We start from the raw sequence: 15,686 nt of genomic DNA, 5'->3' as shown, positions 1-15,686 counted from the left end.
CTGCACCTCCTTTACAGTGACTGAGGGAAGCCCAAACCCTCTTGCATTTGTATAATCAAAAAGGAATACAGGAGAGAATCTGCCCTACAGGTGCTAATACCTTCCATGTCACTATTTTTTACTTTTTTTTGAAGTTCTGAAAACTGAAAGCATGCCAGCCGTTTTGCTAGTGCTTCTGGTTTTGCATCAGTACAATCATGTTAGGAGAAAAACACATGGGAGAATCAAATCCCATAAATTAAATAGAAAATCCCTTTAGATGATTAGTTCAGACCAATGTTAAAAGAATATTTTGTGTGCATGTCATGTTCTTTGCCAGTCTCAAAGCAGTCATTTGGATTCACTTCATTATAGGCACTGCAGTACCTTAGGAGAGAAAGAGAGAAATAGAGCGTGAGACAGAGTAATAATAACCCTTGAACAATGAAGTCTTTCTCCTAGCACAACTTCAAATAACTCAGACAACTATCTTTTAATCAAATATACAAGCACCACCGTAACTGAAATCAGCATAGTTAGCATCCATAAGGAGGAAAAAAAAAATCACAGCGGAACACAAATGCAGAGGAGAAGGGACACTAGATAAAATGGAGTACTATGTCATGGACTTAGACTTAAATAGAAGCATGAATACCAATTTGACAGCAGAATAAACACATGCTGTAAAGATGGTCTGATCTTTTCCTTTTTAAGTCAATAGAACTTTCCCCCTAACTTTAGTAGGCAAGACAACAGGCTGCTATTCCCCAGTCCTCCTTCTTTCTACCAGTCTGGTTCTTGTTCTCTAGTTTTCTAATTTGAATTTCTGTCACACATTCTCCAACTTCATCCCAAGAGATTTTGTTAATTCATGTTCTCTGTTATAAATTTTCTTCTTGTGGGAATGCTTTTTCATTTGCTCTTTTTCTGACACTGATATTTTAAATAACCAAAAGAATCAGTGTATGTCAGGAGCAGGTGACCAGTCCTCAATGAGGATCAAAGGACAAAGATGGTTTATGAAAAGTAGCATGCAACAATGAAAGCAGAATTTACCCTCCTAATATGCTGTGTGAGTTCCCATTTATCCTTCATATGTCAAATGGATGAAATATTCATTAACTGGCTTTACCACTGGGTTTTTCTCCAGATATGAATTCCTACTTAGAACCTTAGGTTTGGATCCTGATTCAGTAAAGTTATTTACAAGCGCTGAGTTTCAAGAATATAAATAGTAGAAGTGACCCAAGTGTCTGATACAATAATTTCCTCCATTAAAATCTGGCTTTGGTTCAAAAAAAAGTATTCCATGAAAGCATGGGTTTCTTGCAGATATGTTGCTTATCATGACTTTTATCTCAAAATTTAACCAACGTTTGTAGGACTCAAACTAAAGAAAGTTTTTTAAGTGGTTCATGAAAACAGGGTGTTTTTTTTAACTAAAACCAGACTTCAGTAAATATTTTAATAACTGTTTATACAAACATGATTAACATCATGAATGCTTTCAGGAAAATGAAAATGAACTCAGTTTGAACTTTGTTAAATGAAAACAATTTGAAACTTGCAGTCAATATTTCCTTTTCCTTTCCAATATCTTTAATGCACAATTCAATTCATGTGGGTAGAGCTGTTCCCATACTTGAGCTTAAGCATGTACTTATATACCTTATTTAATGAACATTGTGCATTTTGTTGTTTTGGGGTTTTTTTTTTTTTGGAAGGAGTTTTTTGTTGCTTGGTTGGGTTTTGGTTTTTTTGGGTTTTTTTTTTAGTTTTTTTTCTTTTTTCCTTTTAATCTTTTACCTACATCTCAGCAGTAGGATTCATCTACCATCAGGTATCTCAAAGTTACATGTCTAGTCCCAGCTAGTAATCTAGTCTTCTTTTACGGTCAATGGAGAAAGATAGTTATCTCAAGAAGGAAATAACTTCCATCCAAAGATAAGGTGTTTGTGACTGGTGAGATAAATTGCCCCCAGCAGGCACTGTGTTTGCTTTGACTGTAAAGGAAAAAAGATAGCTGTTATGACTCCAATCTTAAAGGCTACATGGTAGTGGTTCAGAGTGATGAAACCTTTGCAAGATACTAACGATTGCTTAATTTCTGCAACTGTTTTGGATTTTGTTGGCTACTCTTGTAGTCGGGGAAGCATCCCACAGCAGGAAATAAAAAAAGTAGATAGTGAGCTGTATATAACATTTTACTTTTCATTCTTTTGCTATTGATTATCCTACATTGATAACACTTCAAGAATTTTTTCTCCTTCTCCCACACTTCTCACCAACAACTATGCTGGTTCTATATTAGCTTAATTCAACTGACTATATGAATGCACTTAATTTTGAATTGTATTCCTTAAATGCCTTGTGAAGCAGGAGATTTTTTTCTGCTAAGCACTGACTGGATCAGAAGTATATTTTCCTTTAATAAATATTCAAAATACTTTTTTCAAAAAAAGACAAAATTTTAAAAAATCGTAAACAGATTTATTTTGTTCTCTGATACTCAGCAAGTCATATTTTCTACTTTTTATCCTACACATGATGAGCCAATTTGTGTTATATGTTTTCAGATTGTACCAATAGGTGGCACTAGAATTTTCTTTATTTTTGTATGAAAAGGACAGTGACAAGAGATTTATCTTTTTATCAGTGTAGTAGAGCACTAAAAGAAAATAAGATCTTACAAGGCCTGGAGAGAAACAAAATAGCAATGCTGGCATGGCCTGCAGCTCTTTCTTATAACTATTTGATCTTTGAGATGTAAAGGTAATATTGCCTAATGAACTTGTAATTCTCTTTTCTATACTACATTTCCTCACTTGCTGCAGAAATATAGGTAGCATGGGGAAGTATTTCCTGATGGCATAAATAGGCAATATTTGAATGACTGAGACAGGTTTTCTCTATCTACCGAACACGTGTTAGGTCTGGTAATTAACACTATCTTCTGTGGTATCATGAAGCATGTCTTGACAGTATGCAAATTTCATTATTATTTTGGCAAGTTTACTCCGGAGTTCTACCATGAATAATATTCAGGGATTTGGAGAAAACTTCATTCCATCCACAATTTTTTTTCTACCAGCTTCCACGCAATGGCCAAGCTCAGGTACGTAAGGTCAGCTTGGTTAGCAGATGGTATAAACTGAATTAGCATGTACACAATCTTACAGCAAAGGTCTTAAAGGAACTTGAGAACCATTTTCAAACAGAAAGAGGTGGAGTTCCTGAATGAGGAAAGGAGAAAAGAACAAATAAAAGGAAAAAGGAACTCCAGATTCCATAACCCACAGTTTTATTAAGGGATGAAAGGATAGTTGTGCTTCTCTTCAGTCCACTACTACATCCTTTCCTGCAGACAATTTCCCATGGTCCTTTCTAGCCCTTTAGCTAGTGAACCAGGCCTTTCAGGTAAATTGAGATCTGATCCAGCTTTACTTCACCTGTAAGGCAAGGTAAACCAAACATATCAGCAGTCATATCATGTACATACATATGTATCAATAAAAATCTGGAAAAGAGATTATTTAGAAAAAGAGGTAAACAGTTTCACTCATACACATCCTGTTCTTAGATATCTTTACTTATCTTTACTCCCTTACCTTGGAACTATAAATAATTCAATATCTAAGCAAGCAGACAAGTATTCATATAAAATATTTTTAGCTTTGTTTATTTTTGTGAAATATACAGTTATATATATTCAACCCAAGCATAAAGAGGGGTGTTTGATATTTTGAAGGCAATTCAGAATTTTGCACTCAAAACCAAACACTGAATGGAAGCTGGTATCAAGTACATAGAAAAATTATCTAAGAATACATCAGATCAAAATGCAAATTATTGAGGCTTCATTCTGTAAGGTAATGAGTATCTTCAGCTTCCACTTAAAGTGCTGAAAGTGGGTGAGGGACCGCTGGAGAGAGATAACACTTTTCAGGACAGAGCTCAAGATGAATTAGTGCAATATATCCAGTGTCATGTCTTATTGCTTAATTGACTACCTCTAGGTATAATATAGCTGGCTTTATCACAGAAGAATCATTTTGATTTATTTGATGCATTGTATATCATAGGAAGCATGCATGAGGTTATTAATGTCTTGCATAGAAGTGATATATTCCAAAGACACAGATAATGCATTTCATCACATGCAGTACTAGCCTATTCTATTACCCTGAAACGTTATATTTTTGTTTTTATAAATTTTATCTTTTATTGTATTTTTCCTCACATTGCCTGCTCTGCATGTAAGAGTCGAATAGTTCTTTTGGCAAAAGGGACTCTACTATAAATATTGAAGAACATTAGTTAGAACATAGAAGTTGGAAATATTGACTATAATAAATGCTGACTATAACAATTCAATTTGTTACTAATTTATTACAGGCAATTGAGTTGTTAATTGTTCTCTTTACTCGTGGTCCTCAAGGTCTACCTGTGAGAGGTCAAGTGGCTGGGCCATGCTCTCTAAATAAATGTCCCTCTGTCACAAAAAAAAAAGTGTCTAGTGAATATCACCTTTTTCATCATCTTTTCCTAAATCTTCTGGCTTTCTTAAAAGAATCAGGCAGATTATTTAAGGGGACAAACTTTAAAATAAAGCAAAGAAGTTTAGAGAGTAAAAAATTTTGTCACGAAATTCAACTGGTATGATGAGTAAAAGACAGCTTGAAAGGGCGACTGAATGTTTGCTTTTCCAGCAAAGGGTTAGTAATTTTATTTAAACAATCTCAATACTTCAACGAAATAGGCATTCAGACTTGAACTCCAAGATCTGTTTATTTTTTTCTTATAGGCTTTTGAGTTTGTGGGTTTTGTTTGTGGTTGTTTTTTTTTTTTAATTAAGGTTTCCAATGAAATTCAACCTTTTATTTACTTTGTTTAGGCAGTTATATTATCCTGGAAACAGCGTGCATCATGTTCCACCAATACCAGTCATACCATTAATGATTACATTCTTATGCCTTCTCAGAATTATCTCATGCCTTTTTACCATTATCCCCATGTACTGAGACAGTTAACTAAATTCCTCTCTACACAACGGAAAAAGTTCCAGGTGAATATTTATTTATTGCCATTCAAAATCAAATAGCATATAATATGTAGCATTGTGTTATATACATGATATAAAAATGCATGCACCATCATTTAGCATGGGCAACTCAAATATCTTTTGTTGTTGGACTTTTTAGGTAAGATGAATCTTAAAACAGGATGATAACCTGTGGATGTTTTATCACTGGCTCTGTGTCATGCCTGCATAATGCCTGCCGCTGTTTTTCTATGCCAGTGCAGTCTCTTGCATTCCATATCAGTGTGAAAGACAGGAGAACTGGGCTACTAGCATTTTAGGCAGGCATGTCACTGTAACTCTTTCTCGTTTTCTTCTCAGTTCAGGGCCTCAGTCTTGTACATTTAGAGCATGGTACCCCTGTCCACTGCCTTTTTCCCCCTTGAAGGCTCGTGTCAGTTGTAGCTGGCTTGTGGAAATACACAAGGTTTAGCCCATGAAATTGCAGGTGTTGAAGGAGCTCTTGGAGATATATTTAAGTCAGAGAAATGTTTCCATCTGAAGCTATTTTTCATACTAGCTACTTAATTTTTGACAGGGTACATGTCACATCATTAACTCAAATAAACATTCGATATGTTCATGTCATGATAAAGCATTCATTCTTAATAGCACAACAGACTTGTTTTCCACATAAATATTTTGGTAGTTTATGAAGTCTACATAGGAGAAAAGCTTCCTACACCTAATTCAAACATACAAAGAAAGCAGTGCTGTACAGAATGTTTTCACATTTACAGGGATCCTGTAGTTTTACAGACTGTAAATATATCAGCAATAATCTTTGAATAAGAGCAAAGAATAGACTGAAACTACTAGGAAAAAAGCTTCCAAGATTAAACTTTCAGAATTCATCTGGAAAATCTTTGTGTTTTTGAACAAGAGCTACTGTGGCAATACTTAAGATACTGAACTTTCTCCAAGTTACTGCAGAAAGACTCTTGGAGGACAATGAAAGAATCCTGAGGTTCAATTACTTTTGTTACTACAGGCTACAAAATAATAATAAGAAGAAGAGCTAAAAGTATAAATACTGAAAACCTCATTGATATGGATTATCAAAAAATATCAATATGGCACTTCCAGAACAAAAAAAATGAACATAGCAAAAAAAAGTGCATAGCTATGGTTTCACTGATTTACATCTTTTTGGGGAAGTCATCATAGTTTAACTAGTAAGGGAAGAACACCAGACTGGCACTGAATGATAATAATTTCTGGAGGATAAGAATAGCTGTAGTAAAGTGAAATACTGAAAAGTGATTATACACAATTCACAAACCATTTAAGTTTCACTAAATTTCTACTGAAATATCAAGACCTTAAGCCTGGGTTTAAAATCTTTAAGAAGATTTAGGAAATATTTTCCAGCTTGCTTGTAGCAGCTCTTTAATTTCAGTCATTTTCTCTAAAGAAACATCATCAAACTTTTGAAGAGAAAAGGATAAGCATCTCTGAATGCCTAAAAAAATCTAAGGGTAGTGGCTAGAATAATAACAAATAGATCAAAATCTTTAGAACTAAATCTCGACACAAAAATGTAAGCCCAGATTGATTATCTGCTACACTGCAGTGGATTTAAGGATACTTTTCCACTTCTAGAAAGACTGCAATGAAAGCTATCAAATACTTTTAGCCAAAATGGTTATTTCTTGATCTACCAAATTAAGTATACACACAGTGCTGGCAACACCTCTGATGTATACAGAGTTGGTCATGCATATTGATAGAGCTGTGAAGAATAAATTTTGGTTTTTCAGTTGTTTCTTCCTCTTTTTTTTTTCTTTTTTTTTTTTCTCCCCAGAAATTGTCTGTGCATGTCAACAAGGTGTTTAGCAGAGAAAAAATTGGGTAGACTAGATTCAAATCCTTAGAGCTCATCCGCTCCTCTTCCAGGAAGATGACAGCTTACTGGCATCACGTAATTGTTGAGGTATAAACCTGTGCTATCTTGTTCCCATTTGAGAACTATGCCACTAGAACAATATAAAAAGCCCCAACATCTAGTTGCTAGAAAAACTAGAGAAAATTGTTCTGTCAGAGTTTTGAGAACTGATAATTATTTTCAAAAATACTAAAACTACATTATCTTTTATGTATTCCCTCAGGCAAGTGTATTAAATGCATCTAATTTATCAGACTTAGTAGGTCCCAGTTAACATAAAGTTATTTGTCATATACAATGCTCTACAACCACCAGAGAGATGGGATGATTCATTTGCATGTAGAGAGCTCACACAAGATTCTCTGTGTCTTAATAGCCCCTGTTAGCTCTCTGATGAATTCCTTTTGGGAATCATGAAAGGGAATAAGGAAGTCCCAAAAAAAAGATGAATTGGTGCTATGTTCTATTAACGCATAAAGCAGGCAAGATAGACTATGGAATCTCCTCTATTTTAATTTTTTTTTTTTCTCTCTCATTTTATACTCGCCTTGTAATTTTAATTTCTGTCTCCTTTGGACTCCTAGTATAATGAGCTCATCAAAGCTTTCAGGTACTACCCATATAACAGCACTCACTAGTACAGATTCAGTTAGCCTAGAACTTCAGTCAAACAAGTTACAGGCAGGCCAGAAGCTTTGCAAGCTTGTAACTTTCCCATTGCTTGTGGCAATAAATCCCTTTATTTTCAACCCCTCCTGGAGCCCCCATACACAAAACCAGACTACTCAAACCATGCAGAGGGATGGGAAGGGGAGGGAAAAATGCCTTTTACTCTCAGTCCATCAGGTTGGGTTTTTTTTTCTATTTTAAAATATTGCAGTGTCTTTTTATCCATTATCATAATAGTCTGCTAGTCTCTGCTTCAGAAAGAAAACACTTATATCAGTGGGATTTAGTCCCTTAAGATATTCAGCCAGCTGGTTGCATCTGAGACTCAGTCCCTTGTCCAGACCAGCAGGCAACATTTTTAAGCCAACCAAAGTCAACAGAAACAGAATGCATGAAATGGTCATAACCTTAAGTGTTTGTCCTTATTTTATTCCAAACTTTAAGTAGAAATGAGACAGAATAGTGACAAGCTCTATGCATTAAGACTATAACTTCTTATATATCAATAATCACAGAAGAAAACTAATACTATTAGTATTAAAACAATTCTAATTGGAGGTAGAAAACTTGAGGACCAAACCAGGACATGTTGATTTTACGTCAGTACAATACTTTACGGAAAGAATGCACTGTGAGCAAAGCATCACACAGTGGGGCCCTGTGGAAAAGAGCTATGCATCATTACAGAAGGGAAAATGAAGAAATTCCATGAATACTGTTTACAATTTTCATCACACCATTAGAGAAGGACTGAAAAACAACATGAATATAAAAGCTCTGTAGAACAGCAATAAACAGGTATTGAAGAGTGAATGGGCTGCATATTCTCTGGAAGCAGAGATTAAGAATTTAGAAGAATTTAGGCCAAGAAACAGAAAGAAAAAAAAAATATATATAGTAAAAGTAAACCATGTGTTTTAGTATATTTATTTCTATAAAAGAGGTGCTGAATGTTAGTCTGACATTTAAAAACATTTCTAAAACTGTCACTATTATTCTTGTAAGAGATAATTAACCCAAAGAACTCACTTCCACATAATGTTTAGCAGCATTTCCAATGTAAGCCTAAAATCAGATTAACCTTTTGTAAGACTCAACATTGCACAGAACTAAAAATGATCAATCTTTTTGCACTAGGACATAAGCTGGTCACCAAGTAGTGGCAGGGCAAAAGTTCTCATCCATCAAGGGCAAGAAACAAGCGTTTTACTTTAGCTAAATATTCTGTTATCCACTGAAAACTAAGTATGACAGTAGAATAGTGTTTCTTTGTTCACCTGGATGATTTTTCTGTTACTACACTATACAGCCTACAATCCCTATCAGCTCAGCTGAGATCTGAATGCCAAACTGGATATCCAATTTGGCATCTTCAGTGGATAATGAAGTTTCTACCCTAATGGAATGTATCAATAAGAGTTGCCAACTTACACTGCATGGGTAAGCACAGCTCACAAGCTCACATGCAGAGGCATAGACCATCAGATTAGCAGCAAGGCTAGAGAGCATGTGCTCTTTCCTGGGACAGTCAACACAAGCTACTGCAGCAGATACTGCTTGATTCCCTGAGACTCAGCTGCAGGCCTGACCTTATGCAATGAAGAGATAAAAAGCCATTGCCCCTTTCCTTTACAAATTACTCATTGAACTCCCCTTTTCTTCTTACTTCCTGCAGGTGCAAATTAAGTGCTTAGTGGCCATAAGATTTGCCTGTATTGCCCACCAGTCGGTGATTTCCAAACACTGGTCATTGTCTATACTAACAGTAAGTTACAAGTCACAATTACAATTCGGCACATTTTCTCAAATGGCTTGATTGCAAAAAAAGTCCAAAAACAAAAAAAAACCAAATCCAAAACAGCATAAAAACCCAGTTGTATTATTCTGGTTTGAGGAAAAGACAAGATTACAATAGACTATTTCAGTCAGTCTGAAGGGTGGGAAGAGAATTACATACCATTGTTCCTTATTTCTTGAAGTTTAAAGAGGGAGGGGAAAAGGAGTGTTAAGAAGATCTGAAAATGAATGCTCAAAGTATCTCTCTTTTCAAGGAATATTGAATCTGTGCTTTTTAGGGGTAGACCTGTAAGCATTTTTTCTTATTATTATTACTACTACTACTATTATTATTATTATTATTATGGGGTTGTCCTTGCCACATGAAAATAAAAGCTATTTATCAAAAGTACATGTTTGGTGTTGAGGTAATGTAGAATATATAGGCTGTATTATTTATCTGCTTTAACTATTCAAAGGTTTTCTTAATCAAGTGAAAAGCATAATCACAGTGCTGTTTTTCCAGACTTGAGGGATAAAAGTGAAAGGAAGTATAGATCTGAGTTCTCACCTTTCTAATGGACATATTAAAACACACTCTACTCTTGAGCATCCCCAGGAAATCACTACAGCTTCAGGCTGCCAGACTATATACCTTTCTAACTGTAGTGAACTGATATACACTTCAGTTGAGCAGAGAAGTCAGGCACTGAATTAATACTTTAATTCCCTGTGTTCTGGGAAAAGAAAAATGTTTCTTCTGCCCTAGAGAAAACAGTAGAATTCAACCATGAATGAAGAGCAAAGAAAGAAGTGGTTATCAGCATTAAGATTTCTGCATACTCAGTCAGACATCATACATAAGGTAGATTGCAACGAGTGAGCTATAAACTCCTGCACAGTTCAGCCTCCAAGCTGCTGCTTCACACATTGCTGAAGCATGACATTTTAGTAACATTTTTTGTGTCTTATGATTTAACTGTATTGGCTTTTGCAGCTTAACACAAAACCTACCATACTTCTAGAGTTATGCAAAGATGCTTTTTCAGTTCTGTCAGTAAATAATAATCCACAATGAAGAGACATGTAAGAAAACCCTGACCATCTGATGTTTCTGTGCTATTTAGGCTGTTATGACTAATAAACACAGAATATCACTGACTTATTGCCACATTAGTTCTGTTTGGAATCCTGAGCTGTTTAAAAAAAAAACATGATTTCTGCCATAGAAAGCTAGTTTCATTAGGAAAGCTAATGACGAGGCCTACAGAGCCTGTTCTCTCTTCTCTGAATTAGCTAGTTTAATCAATACCACATCAGTAATAGGCAAAAGCTATCACAGTCTGAGGAGAGATTTGCAAAACCAAAGCTGGTCGTTGAGAAGGTTGGTAATATTTTCCATTTCACTTTCTTGCCTCCAAATTCCTACTGTTTTTAAGGCATACCACAACAGAACTGAATAGACAATCAAAGGTTTGTCCAAAGTCCACTCCACAGTTATTGAATTTACTAATTCAGTTTTCTCTCACCTGCTTTGAGAAAAGGCTGTCAGCTTCTGGTGGCAAGGAATGGGCAAGAAATCCTGACCTTAGGAGAGCACAGTTGCAGGAAACCAAATAACTGTCAGAAGGACTTTTGTTCAGTAACTCTCCTCTGATGGCACAGAATCTGTGGAGATCAAAAAAATGTTGTTGAAGTGCATTTGGTTGTCTGTATCATTTCAGGGTTTTTTTCTCAGGGAAAGGGTTCCTTATAAGAAGAAGTCAACAATTCCATGTTAGCAAACTCAGTGGATACCACAGTTATCCACAGGCATCATATACAATCAATGAAAGAAAACACATGAGAGAATTAAAAGAGTTCAGGTGCAACAAAGACAATGATTCACATGTGGTTTTGCCAGCATTTGATTGATAATAACCACTGATGGATTCTTACTTCTAAACAGAAGTTGATGGTGAAGTCTTAAAAATGAAGCACAATCCTTGGTCAGCTGTGACATAGACAACAACCTCCTTTTCCTCAGTGGGAGAAATTTTAATTAAAGCCCTTTGCAAATCAGATTTTTATATATTTTCTGGATTGCCCATGTAGGGACTTCATGGCATTACTCATTCCTTGGCAGCTGGAAACTTCTTCCAGTCCCTTAGGCTGCATTGTTACGCTTAATACACATCTGAAGATCTTACATCATTACTGTTAACACATCTGTAGAGAACAGAGAACCACACCTCTGTGATTACCATTTTTTCATGGTGTTTAACTTTGAAGCCTTTCTGCTTTTTAATTTAAAACCTCACTAGCCTTCAGAGGAAAGGAATCCTTATTTCTTGACTTTTAGCAGTATGAACAAGCTCTCTCTGCTGGTGTATACACTTCTAGCACTGGAAAATCCTGCTTAATCATGCCAGCGGGCTAAACAAATAATGTGACAAGCACAGAAAAATGTCTTCTACCTAAAAAGGCTCAAACTGAGATCAGCTCCCTAAACCAACAACAATATTAGATAGGTAAGAAAGCATGGACTAATGAATTTGAATAACTACTGTAAAAATCTTTTTAAACTGATAATGGGTTCACATACTCATGAAAGTGGTATCAATTTTCACTGAAATGCAGTCTCAGATATACCAGGGTGTAAAAGCCATAGTAAGAGATGTGTAATGTATAAATTGTACATTTAACCTCCATTTAAAGTAATACTTAATTTGTTTTCCCTAGTGATTTTAACCATGCAACTGATTAATTTCAGTGGCATTGTAGAAAATTGAAAGTAGAATCGCTTCAGGTGTAAAGTGTGGTTACTTCATTGGCCTACTTAGCTAAGTAGTAAATTTAAAGATTGTTGGTTGGGTTGAAAACTTGATTTGACACATTCCTATAGGTATTGTTATTTGAAATTTGGTTGCATTTGACACCATTGAACTGGATTCATCTCTCTTGTGTTCAAAGACAGCTTCCTTCATCAAATGCTGGGAATTTGCTTTTCAAAATTTCAATTTCCATCTAGTTTGGGAACTGGATTTAACCTAGGATTTTAAAAACTTTTTAGCTTTAAGTCTTACCAAATGTTATCAATGAACTTCTTGAAGCTTGACCTTATTAGCGGGTCTGTTCAGTATGCTCAAGGCTCATCATATGCTTGAAAATAGTTCCTGTTTTGTTTGCTTTTTGTTTTCAACTGAGTTGTTTTAAAGCAACAGATGTTGAATGATGTTGGTGAGGCAGGAACAGGTTACCCAAGGAAGTTGTGAATGCTCTTTCCCTGGCAGTGTTCAAAGCCAGGCTGGACAGGGCCCTGAGCAACCTGGTCTAGTGTGAGACATCCCTGCCCATGGCAGGGAAATTGGAACTAGGTGATCTTAAGGTCCTTTCTAACCCAAATTATTCTATGATTCTGTGGTTCTATGATTTTATGATTCTATGATTTGATGAATGAAAGCTCTTTTCTTTATATAATAGGTCAGTCAAAAAGGCTATCATTCCAAGAATGGGAATCCATATGCTTTTTCCACCTGAAAAAATTCAAATCTATATCTCTCCTTTTTACCATAGGGTGGCGTAAGGACAGTGGCATGGAAGCTATTGCAGGACATGTAAATACTTCTTGATGTTTAAGTGTTTTACAGAAGAGAATTCAAGATTATTTGGGCCAAACCCCAGAGAACAGCTGATTCTCTTAATTCCTGAGCAGGTCTTTACCCTAAAAGTAAAGAAATCTTAGGTACTTTTAGAAATGTGTCCCAGTTCTACACAAAATCATCTCTAGAAAACATACAGGAATGGTCATAAGAGGATAAAGAGAAACTTTCATCACTCCATCTGAAAAGATATATGGCTTTGTATCCTCTTGGTCTGAGGAAAGATTTTCTCTAGGCTATTTTAAAGATGCTGAAAAGGTTACTCTATTCTTTAGCTTTAAAGAATTGTCCACCACTATGTTCTGTCTTGAGATTAACCCATTGGAGGAACATGAAAAGCATTTTGTGTACAGCCACTATGTCAAGCTCCTTGGATAACAAGAAGAGAAGACTGTCTAGGTGCCTGGGTACAGAGACTTATGCTCCATTGCTCATCTCTGTCATACCTCAGATCTTCAAATAAAATACTCCATCACGTACAAAGTTTTGGAATACACTGTCAATTAGAGAAGAATAGACAACTGCTGAACTGGTGTGTTTAGGACTGTAACCTAGGATTCAGGTATCTACATTTTAATTATGTGCCACTTTAGAGATGCATGCTCCTTTTTCACTGGACAAAGGAGCTGTGCTCTTCACTTTAAGCACCCATCAGAGCCAATAGAAACTTGATAGAAATTTTCTCTGCCATTGCCTAGCACAATCTACCTTCTTCCTGCACAGTTATGTGTTGCTCAAATGTCCTCTGAACTTAGTTTAGGGGGTTTATTTTACTTTCCCTGATTAGTATTATTATTCTAAATTGCCTGGTTTCCATGAATGAGAAACTTCTTGGCACTTTAAGTTTGTATAGCATCACAAAAACACAGTGTAGCTTGTGTCTGCCTTAATGTGTAATGTACAGCAGTATCTTTTAAGAGACTACATTACAAAACTTAGTTACAGTTTTATCATTGACTATTTTCCAGATGGAATATAAAATAATTTATCTAAACTAAGAAGCTTTATTTATTATTTGGGCACTCCGTTGCTCCCTGTATGGGGATTGACTCCTTAATTATAACACCTCCCACTGGTACTTTCTGATTAGTAGTTGTTAAGGTCTTATCATAGGAAGCTGATAAAGTCAATGAAAAGACCTTTCTTCCCTTGAAAGCTCTAATCTCTAATGCTTTAACCTGTTGGTTTGGGTTGCCATTTTTGGGGGGGGGGGGGGGGGGGAGGAAGGAGCATTGTTTTGTTAAAAACTCATTAGAGTTACGTTTCATAATGGAAGACAGCAGTTACAATTCACAAAAAAGATATTTGAGGCTGAACATCAGATAACATCTGTAAAGGCTACTCATTCAGTGCTTTACCTTGATGCCACAGGGTACTTCCTCAAAAGTATGCTTCTGCTCAGTCCCAGGCAACCGCTGGCTTGGAGTTGGTCAGAGGAGCAATGGTATGAATCCCTGATTTTTCTTTGGCCTCTTGTGGGTTTGTTTCATACTCAGTCAAATGAGGCAAACACGGACTGAAAAGTGTAGATTTTCAAAAGACATTATTATCCAGTTTAGGTTGCTTAGGCAACACAGCTTTGGTATAATCTCTCTAGATGCTCAGTTCCTTTAATTTTTGTTTGCTTGGTTTCTCCAAACCACAAAATATCTGCTTCAGGGAATGCCTCTTTAAAGGTATAAGCAGCTAAATGTTCTCTCTCACACATATTCCCTGCTAGGCATTCCTCTGTTCATCTTTTCCAACTAAAAGATATACATATATATAGTGAAAAGTTCAATGATTAGTATGTGTCCTAGGGAGACACAGGAGATGGGTTGAAATGTATTCTCTTCTCTGCCTAATGGGCATAAGAAGTTGTCTTTCCTTTTTTTTTCTTTTTTCTTGCTTCTTTTTTCCCAGAAGAATTGTCCAAATAAAATTTATCTTTAGTGTGGTAGTCCATTTATCATATCTGTCTACACTGTCTTGTTTTTCTGAATATTCATTAGGCAAAAAGCAGCATATGGCAAGTTGGTATTGCACTCATATAGGATGGGTGAGATGTGGCTTTCTATTATGGTTTATTCTTCATATTGTGTTATTCTGCTAGATCTAGTTAAAAAAAACAGTTTAGCCTTTTTCTTTTCATAAAAGAATTAAACTATACATACTAATAAGTTAAGAAAACAAGCTTTCTATTCATTCATTAAACCATTGTGGAACCAGAACGGAACTTGTTAGGCATCCTGAAACCTTTTCTGCTTCTCACTGCTTTCTCTGTTTGATATAACCAGCTCTTTATATATATTTGGCCAAGCAATATGAGGAATTATTAACAATATTTATGGTTAACCTTTCTTGTAAAATATGAAGCATAGTACCAGATTGATAATGATAATAATTATATAATTAAATATGATGGTGTGGGTTGGTATGTCCATAATTATGTGTCTATTTTTATATTTAGTAAATACATATTAAATAAATAATGAAAATAAATAAAAAGAAAAAATTGCTGTCAAACAATGTTCATATGTTTGGAAAACTATCTCTAAGGTATGACACCTTTGCACTAATTGCACAATAATTCAAATAATGTGATAACAAAAATATTTTTTTTAATTCCCTCTGCTGAACTGCAGATCTTTCATAACATGGACCAAAGTTCCAATAA

This window comes from Pezoporus flaviventris, unplaced genomic scaffold (genome assembly GCF_033815535.1).
Source record: "Pezoporus flaviventris isolate CSIRO_AGI_PZ_B2104156 unplaced genomic scaffold, CSIRO_AGI_Pfla_v1 ptg000031l, whole genome shotgun sequence".
Classification (NCBI taxonomy): Eukaryota; Metazoa; Chordata; class Aves; order Psittaciformes; family Psittacidae; genus Pezoporus; species Pezoporus flaviventris.
Note: the sequence above shows the minus strand (reverse complement) of the source record.